Below are 14768 nucleotides of genomic sequence, written 5' to 3' on the forward strand. Positions count from 1 at the left end.
CCTTTTTGCAGTTTTTTCAGTTTTAATCTACGTATGAGGCAGAATTGTGGCCATAAAACGTTGAAAGTATGAAGGCTGACAGCAGGGACAAGGATGAAAGAAAGAAAAAAAGCACGCCTTTGTCAGACAAGTTCGCGGCCGTAGCGCCTTGCGTTTATTTGCTCGTCAGTGCGCATGCGCGACTAGGAAGAGTCGCGACACAGCAGTTTCATAGTGGCCGTGCGTGTCGCTGGAGAGCGGCTTACGTAAATACGCGCCCTGCAGTGGATGGGACAGTCGCAGGTACTGTACAACACACGCCGGGCGCTCCGCCGACTCTGTGTAACTGCAGCGGGTCGTGTCGTCTGTTTGCCGGTAAGTGTGTCTTCTACTCTGGCAGTCCGTCTTTCTCATTCCCTAACGCATGTCTATTGGCAATAAAGCTGTCGCTCTACAAAATGTGACGTCGTTACTATATTTTTGAAGAACGATATCCTAGAACACCGAGAAGCTGCTGTGACGTTTATTTATGCAGAAAATACCAGGTTAGGTCACGTGACAATCTTCAAACCACGGATTAATTCTCCGTGAAGTTAATGGAAGGTTTCTTCTCGTCGAATACATAACTGCTTTTAGTTGCGGTATGTGTCAATTACATGTGCGTCTGGACGCCTATACGTTCTTCGTCAGTCAGGAAGAGCAAAAATCGACAGATCGTTATGGTGTTCGGCACACTATCTGGCCAACGTCTTTATGATAGGATACGTTTTGGCAGACAGCATGCTGATTACTGCCATAGAGTGGTTAAGTATATGACGAGAAGAAAGAGGGAACCATCCTTTAATTAAATGTTCTGTTGATCTGTGATCTGAAGAAGATCTCTTTCATAGGAAAAAATATACAACAGCTTTTGGTTTTTAAATTCTACATCTACATCTACATTCATAGTCCGCAAGCCACCCAACGGTGTGTGGCGGAGGGCAGTTTACGTGCCACTGTCATTACCTCCCTTTTCTGTTCCAGTCGCGTATGGTTCGCGGGAAGAACGACTGTCTGAAAGCCTCCGTGCGCGCTCGAATCTCTCTAATTTTACATTCGTGATCTCCACGGGAGGTATAAGTAGGGGGAAGAAGCATATTCGATACCTCATCCACAAACGCACCCTCTCGAAACCTGGCGAGCAAGATACACTACCATGTAGAGCGCCTCTCTTGCAGAGTCTGCCACTTGACTTTGCTAAACATCTCCGTAACGCTATCACGGTTACCAAATAACCCTGTGACGACACGCGTCGATCTTCTTTGGATCTTCTCTATCTCCTCCGCCAACCCGATCTGGTACGGATCCCACACTGATGAACAATGCTCAAGTATAGGTCGAAGGAGTGTTTTGTAAGCCACCTGCTTTGTTGATGGACTACATTTTCTAAGGACTCTCCCAATGAATCTCAATCTGGTACCCGCCTTACCAACAATTAATTTTATATGATCATTCCATTTCAAATCGTTCCTCACGCATACTCCCAGATATTTAACAGAAGTAACTGCTACCAGTGTTTGTTCCGCTATTATATAATCATACAATAAAGGATCCTTCTTTCTATGTATTCGCAATACATTACATTTGTCTATGTTAAGGGTCAGTTGCCACTCCCTACACCAAGTGCCTAAGCGCTGCAGATCTTCCTGCATTTCGCTACAATTTTCTAATGCTGCAACTTCTCTGTATACTGCAGCATCATCCGCGAAAAGCCGCATGGAACTTCCGACACTATCTACTAGGTCATTTATATACATTGTGAAAAGCAATGGTCCCATAACACTCCCTGTGGCACGCCAGAGGTTACTTTAACGTCTGTAGACGTCTCTCCATTGATAACATGCTGTGTTCTGTTTGCTAAAAACATTAATTGAAGCTATGTATCACTGCCTACAGAAAATATTTTAGACTACTATGTGGTGTTAACCGACGTTCATCTTGTAGAGCCCTCTCTTGACATGTAGTTTTGCAAAAAATAAAATAAAATACAAAAGCGTAGTCAAGAAAAATTTGATTAGTGGTTTGAGGGATGATATTTGTCTGAATTTTCGTAACCAAAGAGTGGGAAATTGACAAATGGAGTATCAAATAGACAAGTGAAAAGTGTAACTTAGCAAGGAGTAATTTGCTTAAAAGAAATCGGGGTATTTAATAAAAACGTAATTAATGACATCTACATGACTTGAGGGGAAATGTTTTGTTCGCATTTTCAAAGTCAAGCAAAGAGTGGGAAAGGGAGAAATCAAATTGACTGGTGTGACGTCTAATTTTCCACCAAAAAAAAATGAAATATTTTAAAAAATTGTATCGTCAAGGCCCAGCTATTTTGTGCATTGAGAGTTACAATGGTGAGAAATTGCGGATTTAATTGATTCACGCCGAGAAAATTATAGAAATATTAAATTACAGCATAAATTGCAACTACTCTGCTTTCTCTTGCTCTGTATTCTTTACGTAATATCGGAATAACGATCCATATATAAGTATACTATACTTCATTTCCTGAATAAAACTTGAAAAAAATATCTGTCAAATGTTTTGTGACACGATTTGTCTAAAACTAAGAAACAAAATAGATTATGTGCCACATTTGCTGTATATGGTTACGAGCAACATTCAAATGTGCGTCAAATGTTTCTCTAATCTATTTTATTTCTTACTTTTACACTAATTTCGCAAAACGGTTGACAGAGTTTCTTTCAAAGTCTCATTCTTTCATAAAATTCGTCCTATATTCTCGTCACAGTTCAGAAAGAAGACCCGTGTCTAGAATCGCGTCCCTGGAAGATTAGGTGAACATTTCTTATACTTTGAATGTTACTCACAAAGGGCAGAAATATACAATAAAGGGACAGAAGTTATGGGATACCTTCAAATATCGTGTCGGACCTTCTTTTACCCGGCGTAGTCGTTGGAAGTCTTCTGTAGAAACAGTGAGCCATGCTGCCTCTATAGCTGTCCATAACTGCGAAGTGTTGCCGGTGCAGGATTTTGTGACCTCTCGATAATGCCCCACAAATATTCGATGAGATTCGTGTCGGGCGATATTGGCGGCCAAATCATTCGCTCCAATTGTCCCCCGGTCTACAAACAAATCGTGAACACTTCCTGGCAGATTAAAACTGTGTGCCCGACCGAGACTCGAACTCGGGACCTTTGCCTTTCGCGGGCAAGTGCTCTACCATCTGAGCTACCGAAGCACCTGCCCCGCGAAAGGCAAAGGTCCCGAGTTCGAGTCTCGGTCGGGCACACAGTTTTAATCTGCCAGGAAGTTTCATATCAGCGCACACTCCGCTGCAGAGTGAAAATCTCATTCTGGAAATCGTGAACAGCTGTGGACCAGTGACAGGGCGCATTGCCTTTCATAAAAATTCCATCGTTGTTTTGGGACATGAAGTCCACGAATTGCTGCAAATGGTCAATGATCTGTTCAGTTGGACCTGAGGACGCAGCCTAAATCATTATGGAGCCACCACCAGCTTGCACAGTGCCTTGTTGACAGTTTGAGTCCAGGGCTTCGTGAGCTCTGCGCCACGTTCCAGTACTACCCTCAGCTCTTACCAACTGAAATGGGGACTCATCTGACCACGCCACAGTTTTCCAGTCACCTCGGGTGCAACCGATAGGGTCACGAGCCCATGAGCGGCGCTGCAGGCGATGCTGTGCTGTTAGCAATGGCTGCCGCGTCGGTTGACTACTGCCGTAGTCTATTAATAAGGCCGGCCGCTGTGGCCGAGCGGTTCTAGGCGCTTCAATCTGGAACCGCGCTGCTGCTACGGTCGCAGGTTCGAGTCCTGCCTCGGGCATGGGTGTTGTGTGCTGTCCTTAGGTTAGTTAGGTTTAAGTAGTTCTAAGTGACTGATGACCTCAGTTGTTAAGTTCCATTGTGCTCAGAACCATCTCAACCATTTGAACCAACGGCTTATTGACTTGCTCAATCCGGGAAGCTCTTTCTATTCAACATAATATTCAAATTTTCTGAAATTGTGTTCGTTTGTTTGTCTGTACACGTGCTCCACATCTACCGATTTCCGACCCATTCGGATAGTTCCTTCTAATGCGTCGTTTTTCTGTCTTAGAGCGTACATGGAACATAGAAATTGCGCAGAGTTAAATTTACAAAATTCAGTCAAAGTTGTGAATAACTATAACGCAATACATATAACTATTTTTAACATTTTTATGCAGCGACAGCAACTGACATTGTTTATATAAGAATATACAGCCTACAGTTGCAGGTTAACTTTATCGTTTACCTACGTTTCACCGTTAGTAATAACATAAACAAGCTGTAGCAAATTCACTTTAAGCCCGTTGTATGGGCCTCTTCGTGTGACTTGTTTAATAGAAGTGGCAAAACCTTATGGTTATGCATCAAGTTTTATAAAGTTGACTTAGGACATGGCCTGTTTTAAGCAAACATTTAAATAATATTTTATGTTCTGAAGAAGATGTTATTACTAACGTTGAAACCTAGGTAAACGATAAAGTTAACCTGCAACTGTAGGCTGTATATTCTTATATAAACATATGACAATAGATAAATATTCACTGCTATTAACAATTCCGGCCTATGTAAGCGCTTATTCGGCTTGGTATTGATTGGTAGAGATGAGGGATGCGGGCGGGCATTATCTTGCTGAAATGTAAGCCCAGTATGGCTTGACATGAGGGGTAACAAAACGGGGAGCAGAATATCGTCGACGTACCGCTGTGCTGCGAGGGGGTCGCGGGTGACATCCAAAGGGGTGGTGCTATGAAAAAAAAAATGGCACTCAAGACAATCACACCAGCTTGTCGGGCTGTATCGCGGGCGACACTAATGTTGGTATCTCACAGATGTGCTGGACGTCTCCAAACACGTCTTCGGGCTAGAAACTCATTGACTGGAGTCTCCAGACAAGTCTTCACGGTCATCAGGACCCACTTCGAAGAGGAAGTTGTCACTCGCCGCAGTTCTGCTAAAGTCGAAGAGACTCCAGACCGAAGAAGTGTTCGGAGACGTCCCGGACAGTGTTGGGACACCGATTTGAATGTCACCCACCGTATGGACTGACAACCAGGAATGATGGATGCTCTCGGGTGCTATTTGCCTTTATACCAGAACCCCCTTGGTTGTCATCCGCAGCAGTCTTTGAACACAACGGTTTGTCAACGATACTGTACGCCCGTTTTGTTGCCCTCCATCCTAGGCTTACATTTCAACAAGATAATACCCTGCTGCACACGTCGAGACTTTCTGCCGGCTGTCTTCATGCCAGCCAATCCCTGCCTTGCCAGCAAGGTCGCCGGATCTCTCCCCAATTGAGAGCGTTTGGAGCAATATGAATAAGGCTCTCCAAACAGGCCGGGATTTTGACGATCTAAACCACCAGTCGCATAGAAACCAGCACGATGTCTTTCAGGAAGACGTCAATCGATACAAAGCTAAATAACTGCTTGCTTAAGGGCCAGAGGTCCACCAGCGCCTTATTGACTTGCTCAATTTGGGAAGCTCTTTCTCTTCAATGAATCATACAATTTTCCTGATATTCTAATCAGTTGTTTGTCAGCACTCTACCGACATCCGTCTCACTCAGATGATGCCTTCGCAGTGATATTTTAATGTATTTATGGAATTTACTACAATTCTTAGAAACAGGAGAACCATTTGAAAAAAATTCACTGATTCACTATCTAGTTTGTCTCTGGAATTGCCTCATTTCTCCAGTGACCCTACACTTGAAACTAAATACAAAACATAATCGACAATGTAAAAGTAAGAGATATTACATACGAAATACACTCATGCTCATAAATTAAGGATAATGCTGATACCTGGTGAAACAACGCTCTGGTGGGGGGTTTGTGGGTTTAAATCACGTCGGAGTATGACCATGCGGTGCGTTTGACCTGCGGTCGTCACACGGTGGCGCTGGCAGCAGTCCCCATACGCAGAGGTGTGTTGGTGCATTCCAAAGTACGGTGCAGCGAGAAAGTGTGCAGACGTTTTCAGATGTGCTAATGGTGACTGTGTGTCGAAAATGGCTCAAAGAACACATATTGATGACGTTATGACGGGTAGAATACTATGGCGACTGGAAGCTGGTCAAACACAGCAGGTCGTTGCACATGCCCTCCGTGTGCCACAAAGTGTGATCTCAAGATTATGGCAACGACTCCAGCAGACAGAAAACGTGTCCAGGCACTATAGTACGGGACGTCCACAGTGTAAAACACCACAAGAAGACCGATATCTCACCATCAGTGCCCGCAGACGGCCACGGAGTACTGCAGGCAGCCTTGCTCGGGACCTTACCGCAGCCACTGGAACAGTTGTCTCTAGAGACACAGTCTACAGACGACTGAACAGACATGGTTTATTCTCCCGGAGACCTGCAAGGTGGATTACACTGACGCCTGGTCACAGGAGAGCCCGTAAACCCTGGTGCCAAGAACACAGTGCATGGTCATTGGAACAGTGGTCCCAGGTTATGTTCACGGACGAGTCCAGGTATAGTCTGAACAATGATTCTCGCCGGGTTTTCTTCTGGCGTGAACCAGGAACCAGATACCAACCCCTTAATGTCCTTGAAAGTGACCTGTATGGAGATCGTGGTTTTATGGTGTTGGGTGGTATTATGATTGGTGCACGTACACCCCTGCATGTCTTTGACAGAGGAGCTATAACAGGTCACGTGAATCGGGACATTATTTTGCACCAGTATGGCCGCCTTTTCAGAGGTGCAGTGGGTCCCACCTCCCTCGGATGATAACGCACTGCCCCACTGAGCTGACATCGTGTAAGAGTAGCTTGAAACAGAAGATTTCGGGCGAATGGAGTGAACTGCCTGTGTTCTGCAGACCTAAACCCCATGAGCACGTCTGCGATTTTCTCGGTCGATGTATCTCTGCACGTCTTCAAATCCCCACGACACTTCAGGAGCTCCGACAGGCACTGGTGCAAGAATGGGAGGCTATACCCCAGCTGCTGCTCGACCACCTGATCCAGAGCATGCCAACCCGTTGTGCGGCCTGTGTACGTGTGCATGGTGATCATATCCCAGACTGATGTCGGGGTACATGCGCAGGAAACAGTGGCATTTTGCAGCACATGTGTTTCAGGACTTTTTCTCAACTTATCACCAATACCGCGGACTTACAGATCTGTGTCGTGTGTGTTCCCTATGTGCCTATGCTATTAGCGCCAGTTTTGTGTAGTGCCACGTTGTGTGGCACCACATTCTGCAATTATCCTTAATTTATGATCATGAGAGTAAATTCATGAGTGATAAACTTAGGTAAATAAATGAAACCCAAAGAAAATATGGCACCTCTCACTGCATTCAAACTCTCTGTGAATCAATAATATCATAATATCTTTGCAACACATTTTGTTTTAAAAAACAAACGGTGTGAATGATGAGTTACTTGGGTGTCTTATTCTGTGTAATCGAAGGGGCACAATACCTGTATGTAGACTGAGAAAATTTATATTTCTAACTTTAGCGTGTATAAAACAGCCGAAGAGTAACTTTATCCTGTTTTGCAATTGCAGTTTAACCTAAAACAGTGCAACAGTGGCGGAAAATACACACGCAAACATCGCACATAATAATTGTGTAAATATTTTGGCTTTACTGTTACGTTGTGCTAAGCATGACAAAATACATAATAGGTACAGTGTGTAATTATTTATGTCGTGAATGATCCAGTTGTAGGCTTTCCAAAAACATGATGACTGAAACTAAGTTAAGGCATTACTTACTTAGAGACGACTTTACTTTCATTGAGAACGCCCAATAAAGTACACAGACTTTCATAAATCACTTGCGTGGCAAAGTTGTGTGTACGGAAGCACAAATAATGCTTTTGGTATGATACAAAATTTTACAGCATACGTTTACTATCTAAAGAATGTAACGTCCGTACGAGGGAAGTCTGGGAAAGAACAGAGATATGTAAGAATGAAGATTCATCAAAGTGCACGAGTAGGCACTTACAAAGAGCGTTAGAGGGTGAAAAAATCTGCATAGTAAATTACTTTATCGTAAGATATGTAAGAATGAAGATTCATCAAAGTGCACGAGTAGGCACTTACAAAGAGCGTTAGAGGGTGAAAAAATCTGCATAGTAAATTACTTTATCGTACATCGAAGAAACGAGATTTTCAGCTCTATGAGAAGCAAGTGTGGTTTTCTTTGGCGGCAGTTGAGATCACCCGACTACAGCAGTCATTAGCTATGCAGTGTTCATGTGACACCCGAGTCAAAAGCTAGGGCTTTGCATGCGCACATCCACAACCGCCTAGTTTCATATTGTTATGTTATGAAGTATATGGAATTGCCGGCCGTTGTGGCCGAGCGGTTCTAAGCGCTTCAGTCTGGAATTGCGCGACCGCTACGGTCGCAGGTTCGAATCCTGCCTCGGGAATGGATGTATGTGATGTCCTTAGGTTAGTTAGGTTTAAGTAGTTCTAAGTTCTAGGGGTCTGATGACCTCGGATGTTAAGCCCCATAGTGCTCAGAGCCATTTGAACCATTTTAGATGGAATGTAAAGCCAAATGGTTGCAGGAAAAACGTGAATAATTTGCAAAATAATTCCTCGGAAAGATAAATTCAACATAAAAAGTATAAAAGTAGAAATAATTTCAGGTGAAATTAAAATCAAATACGTGAACATTAAGACTGGGAAAGGAATTTCATTGTTAGAGGTAGAGGAGAGAGCGAAAGGGTGCAAAGTGTATACTGAAGAGCTCTACGAGGAGTAGACATTGTCTGCTGATGTGATAGAAGTAAAATGCGAGTCGAATTGTGAGACATCGGGGATCTAATATCAGAGTCTGACAGACCTTTGAAACACGCCCAGTCATTTGAGACGGAAGTCATAGATAATGGCAATACAGGATTATTCAAGTTACTGTGTACAATTTATAAGACTGAAGACAATCATGCGACTTTCAAAAGAGTGCAATGCCCACTATGTTGAATATAGCAACGGCAGATAAATACGCACAAACATTTTACCAGTTCCTGCACCCATGTTGCTGACAAGAATAATATGCAGAAAAACTGGAAAGAAAATGGAGGATGTCTTATATTACTATTACTTTGTCTTTCGGAATGGTCAAGACACCAGAGACGCAGCTGTGATATTGTGGTTAATACTGGAAGCAAGACTTAACCAAAATCAAGGCTCGTTTGTAGCAGCTGTCGATGTAGAAAGAGCATTGAACAATATAAAATGGTGCAAGATGTTTGGGACAATGAGAAAAATAGTAAGTCATGGAGGAAAACGAATAACCAACAATATGTGCAAGAATCAAGAGGAAACAATAAGACTGGAAGGTCAAGAGAAAAGTGTTCATATTTACAAGGGCGTAATGCAGCGATGCAGTATCCTCCATTATTGTTCAGTCAGTATAACAAAAAAGCAAAAGCGGAAACAAAAGAAAGACGTAAGAGTGAGGCTAAAATTCAGAGTGTAAGGATCACTGACAAGATTCACTGAAGGCTGATATCCTCTTCAAAGTTGAGGAAGATTTACAAGACCTGTGGGATGGAACGATCTAATGAGACCAGAGTATGGATTAAGAGTGAGCGGAAGAAAGAAGAAAGTAATGAGGGGAAGCAGACATGAGATTAGCGAGGAGTCCAACATGAAAACTGCGGGCCGTGAAGTAGACGAAGTGAAGGAATTTTACTATTTTGGAAGCAGAACAATACATGACGGACGAAACAGATGGATATAAAAAGTGGCTAGTTAGGCAAAGAGAGCATTTTTGGCCAAAATAAATCTATCAGTAGTATCAAACACCAGCCTCATTGTAAGGAATAAATTTCCGGAATGCACGTTAGGAGGACAGGATTGTATGAAAGTGGGTTCTGGGCTATGGGAAAACTGGAAATGAAGATAACTGCAGCGTTTAAGATGTATTTCAGGACGATAATGATAATTAAGTAAGCGAATAAGAATTGAGGACGATCGGACAGAATCGACGAGGAAAGGAACATATGAAAGAAACTGACTAGAGGAAGGAACGGGTTGCGTGGATATCTGTAAAGACATCAGGGAATAATGTCCATGTTGTTCCAGGGAGCCGTAGAGGGCAAAAACTCTAAGAGACGCATAAATTGGAATATGTTCTACAAACAATTGAAGACAAGAGCATGAAGAGGTTAGCATAGGGTAGAAAGTAGAATTAACCCAATAAGAAGACTAATAACAAAAAATAAATAAAATGAAATAAATAAGTAAAAATTGTTATAGTGGATTGTCTTGGTGTTCGAAACATGTGGCGTGCTTCCAAATAGTACCCGTTATTAAGAGTGAGATGCCGGCCGCTGTGGCCGAGCGGTTCTTGGCGCTACAGTCTGGAACCGCGCCACTGCTACGGTCGCAGATTCGAATGCTGCCTCGGGCATGGATGTATGTGATGTCCTTAGGTTAGTTAGGTTTAAGTAGTTCTAAGTTCTAGAGGACTGATGACCTCAGTTGTTAACTCCCATAGTGCTCAGAGCCATTTGAATCATTTTTAAGAGTGAGATTTCGACCGTACTGTAGGATGTGGCGACTGCCTGGCTGAAAATGTCAGAACTGTCGAAATGGATCAATAAAGAGACAGCCAGTAATAGGAAATGACTATGCTTAGGCAGTCAGAAGATTCTGGGTGCACGCCACCCCTATTCTTGCTTTGCAATTCTAACAAAACCATGAAAACTCTCGTTACTTCAGAAATTCTATCGTTCTATTTTCGAGTTGAAAATTACTATTTCATGTAGATGTAGTTATTTAGTTATGGATGCTGTCAAAAATTAGAGCTGTCAGTAATAAGGCCAGAAAATAATGAAGCGTGGATGTATAGGGGATCTGAGACATACGATTATTTCATTTCTGTTACACCCGATCTGTTGTCACCATCGCAGTAATCTACTGCGTTCCCCGCCGAGTCTTCCGGGCTATACTTCGCAGACGTAATTGTCGAGTCCGCTGGGAATATTTTGCGTAACTACCCGTTCTCAAGCTCCCGGAGCGAGACAAGCAGGGATAAACGCGTTGTATAAGCCGTCTGGCCGCGTGTTGGAATTTCGTGTACTCGCACCCACAATTTCGCTGTTACTCTCAGCTTCTATTCTCTACTAACCCCTGCCTCCCACTTATTATTTCACTTATTACCACTATTTACTCAATCTTCCCGACTTTGGTTTCCAGCCTTCGACCCTGCTGAATTAGTTGCTTGTACATTTCGAGATTTTTGACGCTTTTTTCCCACAGTTTTGTACGGCACTCTCGTCACCAAATTTTCACGAATCTTTAGTTCTTCCTTTTGTGTCGTTCACTGGTTCCCGATTTTCATTTAGCGAGACTAACATCTGTATGCATGTAGACACAGACAAACTAGCTATAATCGCTGTTTTATGTAAAACAGTATACTCTACTGGTCATCAAAATTGGACCGGCAGCAAGCAAGAAAGTAACAAAATCTTAGTGTTTGTGTGTATACAGTAGTAGGAAAAATACATGATTAAATTATTAGGTGGTACACAGGACATATCGGCGGAACAGGTCAACGCAGTTCTATCCCCTTATGGAAAGGCAACTGCTAATATTTCTCTAAAATGGTTTTACGCTCAGAAGTTCGAAAAATGAAATGGAATGCGACAGCTGAAGATATATCCACAGAAACTGGTATACTTCTACAAAAAATGTGTGTGCATACAAGGCTATCGTTATTGAGGATAATTCCGTTATGATGTTACAAACTTTCAGAGATGATGGAAATGGGTAAATGAATCGTTTCGAGGTGACGAATGATGGTCCGGAAACGACAGATTCGAAAGTTTATAAGCGGAAATCGCCATGATACTTCACACAGGAATACTAGTATGGGAACTGCTGCTGCTTTTAAGGTTGTAGGCTCTTCCCGAGGCGCTACTATGGAGCAAATCAAGGAATAAATGTCGAGTAAACAGGAGCTGTAAAATACAGACCTTATGAGTATTGAAACGTCCCCTTAGAAAAATTATGAATGATTGTGCTGATAAACCTCTTACCTTATTTGATTTTCAAACAGCTGAGCAGAACTGAATTTTCTCAGACATTTCTCTCGTCACTTATTCTGATCATCACTAAATTGACACAGTATATTTTTAGCGCAACGCAATCTGACTTTCAATATTCCCTACAAAAGATGGCCCTGACTAACAATAACCTACAACTTTCATGAATCATTTACCTCACAAGAGTCTTCGTTACTCGAACTACTGCAATACAGCGAGCGCAAATATTGCCAGCTAAATAAAAGATTCTAACTAGTGATAGGCATAGATAATGAAAGATTTTTATAGAGAACAGACAATGTATTTACCTTAATAGTATATATATATATATATATATATATATATATATATATATATATATATATATATATATATATATATATATATACAGTCCTACAAATTTCCTTTTTGTGACGGACACATGTCCAGATCGTTCGCTCATAATAACCTCTCACTCGCGGTAAGGCGCTCAGTCCGGAACCGCGCGACTGCTACGGTCGCAGGTTCGAATCCTGCCTCGGACATGGATGTGTGTGATGTCCTTAGGTTAGTTAGGTTTAAGTAGTTCTAAGTTCTAGGGGACTGATGACCACATATATTAAGTCCCATAGTGCTCAGAGCCATTTGAACCAATAACCTCTCAAAACTCTGGCATCTCTCTCCCCACATCCACCACTGCTGGCGGCTCACCTCCAACTGCGCAACGCTACGCGCCGTTCACACCCAACTGCCCAACACTACAATAGCGAATATTCCAACAATGCCAACCAGCCACAGACTGCACACAGCACAGTCAGTGATTTTCATACAGAGCGCTACGTGGCGTTACCAACATAAGAACCTAAACAGCCTGCTTACAGTATGAGCACCTATTCAACGGAGAAGACATGTCTTCGGCCTGGAATATCATTGAGTGGAGTACAGTACTGTCTTCGGTGGTGAGTCACGCTTCGAACTGAGCCTCGAAAAGCTTTGGGATACCTGACATCCAGGAGTGATGGCCTCGTGTACCATTTCTTTCAAAAGCAGGGCCACTTTGGTTGGCATCAGCAGCACCCTTACAGGACAGCGATACGTCAGCGACGTAGTAGGCCCCGTTTTGTTGCCCTGGGCTGATATTTCAGCAAGATAATGACCGCTCGCTCGCGGCAATTGTTTCGTGCTCGCCAATCCCTACTTTGGCCAACAAAGTTGCCGGATCTCTGCCCAATTGAGAACGTTAAGAACATTGTGGGCAGTTCCCTCCAACCATTTCGAGATTTTGACGATCTTTAGCGCCAATTGGACAGAATGAGGCACAATATTCCCTCTGTCAGTCAATGACAAGCCGAATAACTGGTTGCCATAGGACCAAAACTGGACCGATGCTTTGTTGACTTGCACCGTTTGGCTGGTTCAAATGGCTCTGAGCACTATGGGACTCAAATGCTGTGGTCATCAGTCCCCTAGAACTTAGAACTACTTAAACCTAACTAACCTAAGGACATCACACACATCCATGCCCGAGGCAGGATTCGAACCTGCGACCGTAGCAGTCTCACGGTTCCGGACTGCGCGCCTAGAACCGCGAGACCACCGCGGCCGGCGCTCCGTTTGGATCTCTCTTTGTTGAATAAATCATCAATTTTTTTCTGAAATTGTAATGGTGCGTAGTTTTATCGCCCCCCCCCCCCCCTGACTGTATTTTTCGTATTTAAATCTGTGAACTGCTATTTCCTTTTTTAATAGATACTATAAGTGAGAAAATCTTTATTTTAGTTCTTGTGAAGAAAGAAGACTTAATTTTGGAAAGGAAATATATTAATTTCGTAAAATATGAGAGAAGACTTTTTAGTTTATGATTGCTTAAAACATATTTTATGTAAAACGTTGTCGCGTGAGAACCTCAGCAAATTAAGTTATTTTTGCCTCCCATCTGTTTCTTTTTCAATCCACCAGTGAGCGTGTTGGATGAAATTCAGCAGAGAAATCTGAAGTAGCCTTCTTATGCAGTTATTTTGTAGCTGAATGACCAGATTAAGATAAACTGCGAAGTTCTGCTTGACTATGGCGAACATTGTTCCTTAATACTTTCATCATCGTCATCAATGAAAAATTCTATAATTACAACAATCTTTATTTATTTCTAATTTCTACTACCAGTCACTTTTTTATTTTATATTTAATCTAACATAATACAACGCGGTTCGAACATGTTATGTTCATCTTAAGGCGTTTACACATACATACTGTAACTTCCCCACAATAAAATAATATGAATAATATTCGCATTTAGTGTAACCTCCCAATAGAAAAGTTCCGAAACCTCCCAACAGTAAAAAATATAACTATAACATTGACATTTAGCGTAACCTCCCAAAAAATAAATTGCGTAACGTATGAATAATAAATAATAAAAAATTGTGGCTCACTTATAACCTTTCAATAATTGACTGTAAAATTGAAACTGGTAAATTTTGGACGTCAGCAGCGCTGCGTCATGGCCCTCAAAGATCATTCTGAATAAAGTGAAAATTCTTACCTCAATAAGGTCGCCGGATAACGCATATATATCTGCTCCTATAAGAATTTTTTCTGGCCGAGCCGAGTGCAATGCTGGCCGATAGATTTGTCATGTATAAAAAGAAACAACTGATTTTTGTTTTCAATAATCCGGATGACCAAGGATTGGAGAAATTAGTAAATTCTTTAAATTGAAATGAATGATTGTC

General features: G+C 42.3%; 1 protein-coding gene across 1 annotated transcript in view; it reads left to right on the forward strand.

Moving 5' to 3' along the window:
* The first annotated feature begins 325 nt into the window (after positions 1 to 325).
* The window catches only part of LOC126335566 (cytochrome P450 9e2-like), a 147854-nt gene continuing 133411 nt past the window's right edge, over positions 326 to 14768 (forward strand). The window contains exon 1 of the mRNA XM_049998993.1: positions 326 to 354. The gene's annotated coding sequence lies outside the window, so the exon portion shown is untranslated. The remainder of the gene's footprint in view (positions 355 to 14768) is intronic.

Source organism: Schistocerca gregaria, chromosome 2, assembly GCF_023897955.1.
Source record: "Schistocerca gregaria isolate iqSchGreg1 chromosome 2, iqSchGreg1.2, whole genome shotgun sequence".
Taxonomy (NCBI): Eukaryota; Metazoa; Arthropoda; class Insecta; order Orthoptera; family Acrididae; genus Schistocerca; species Schistocerca gregaria.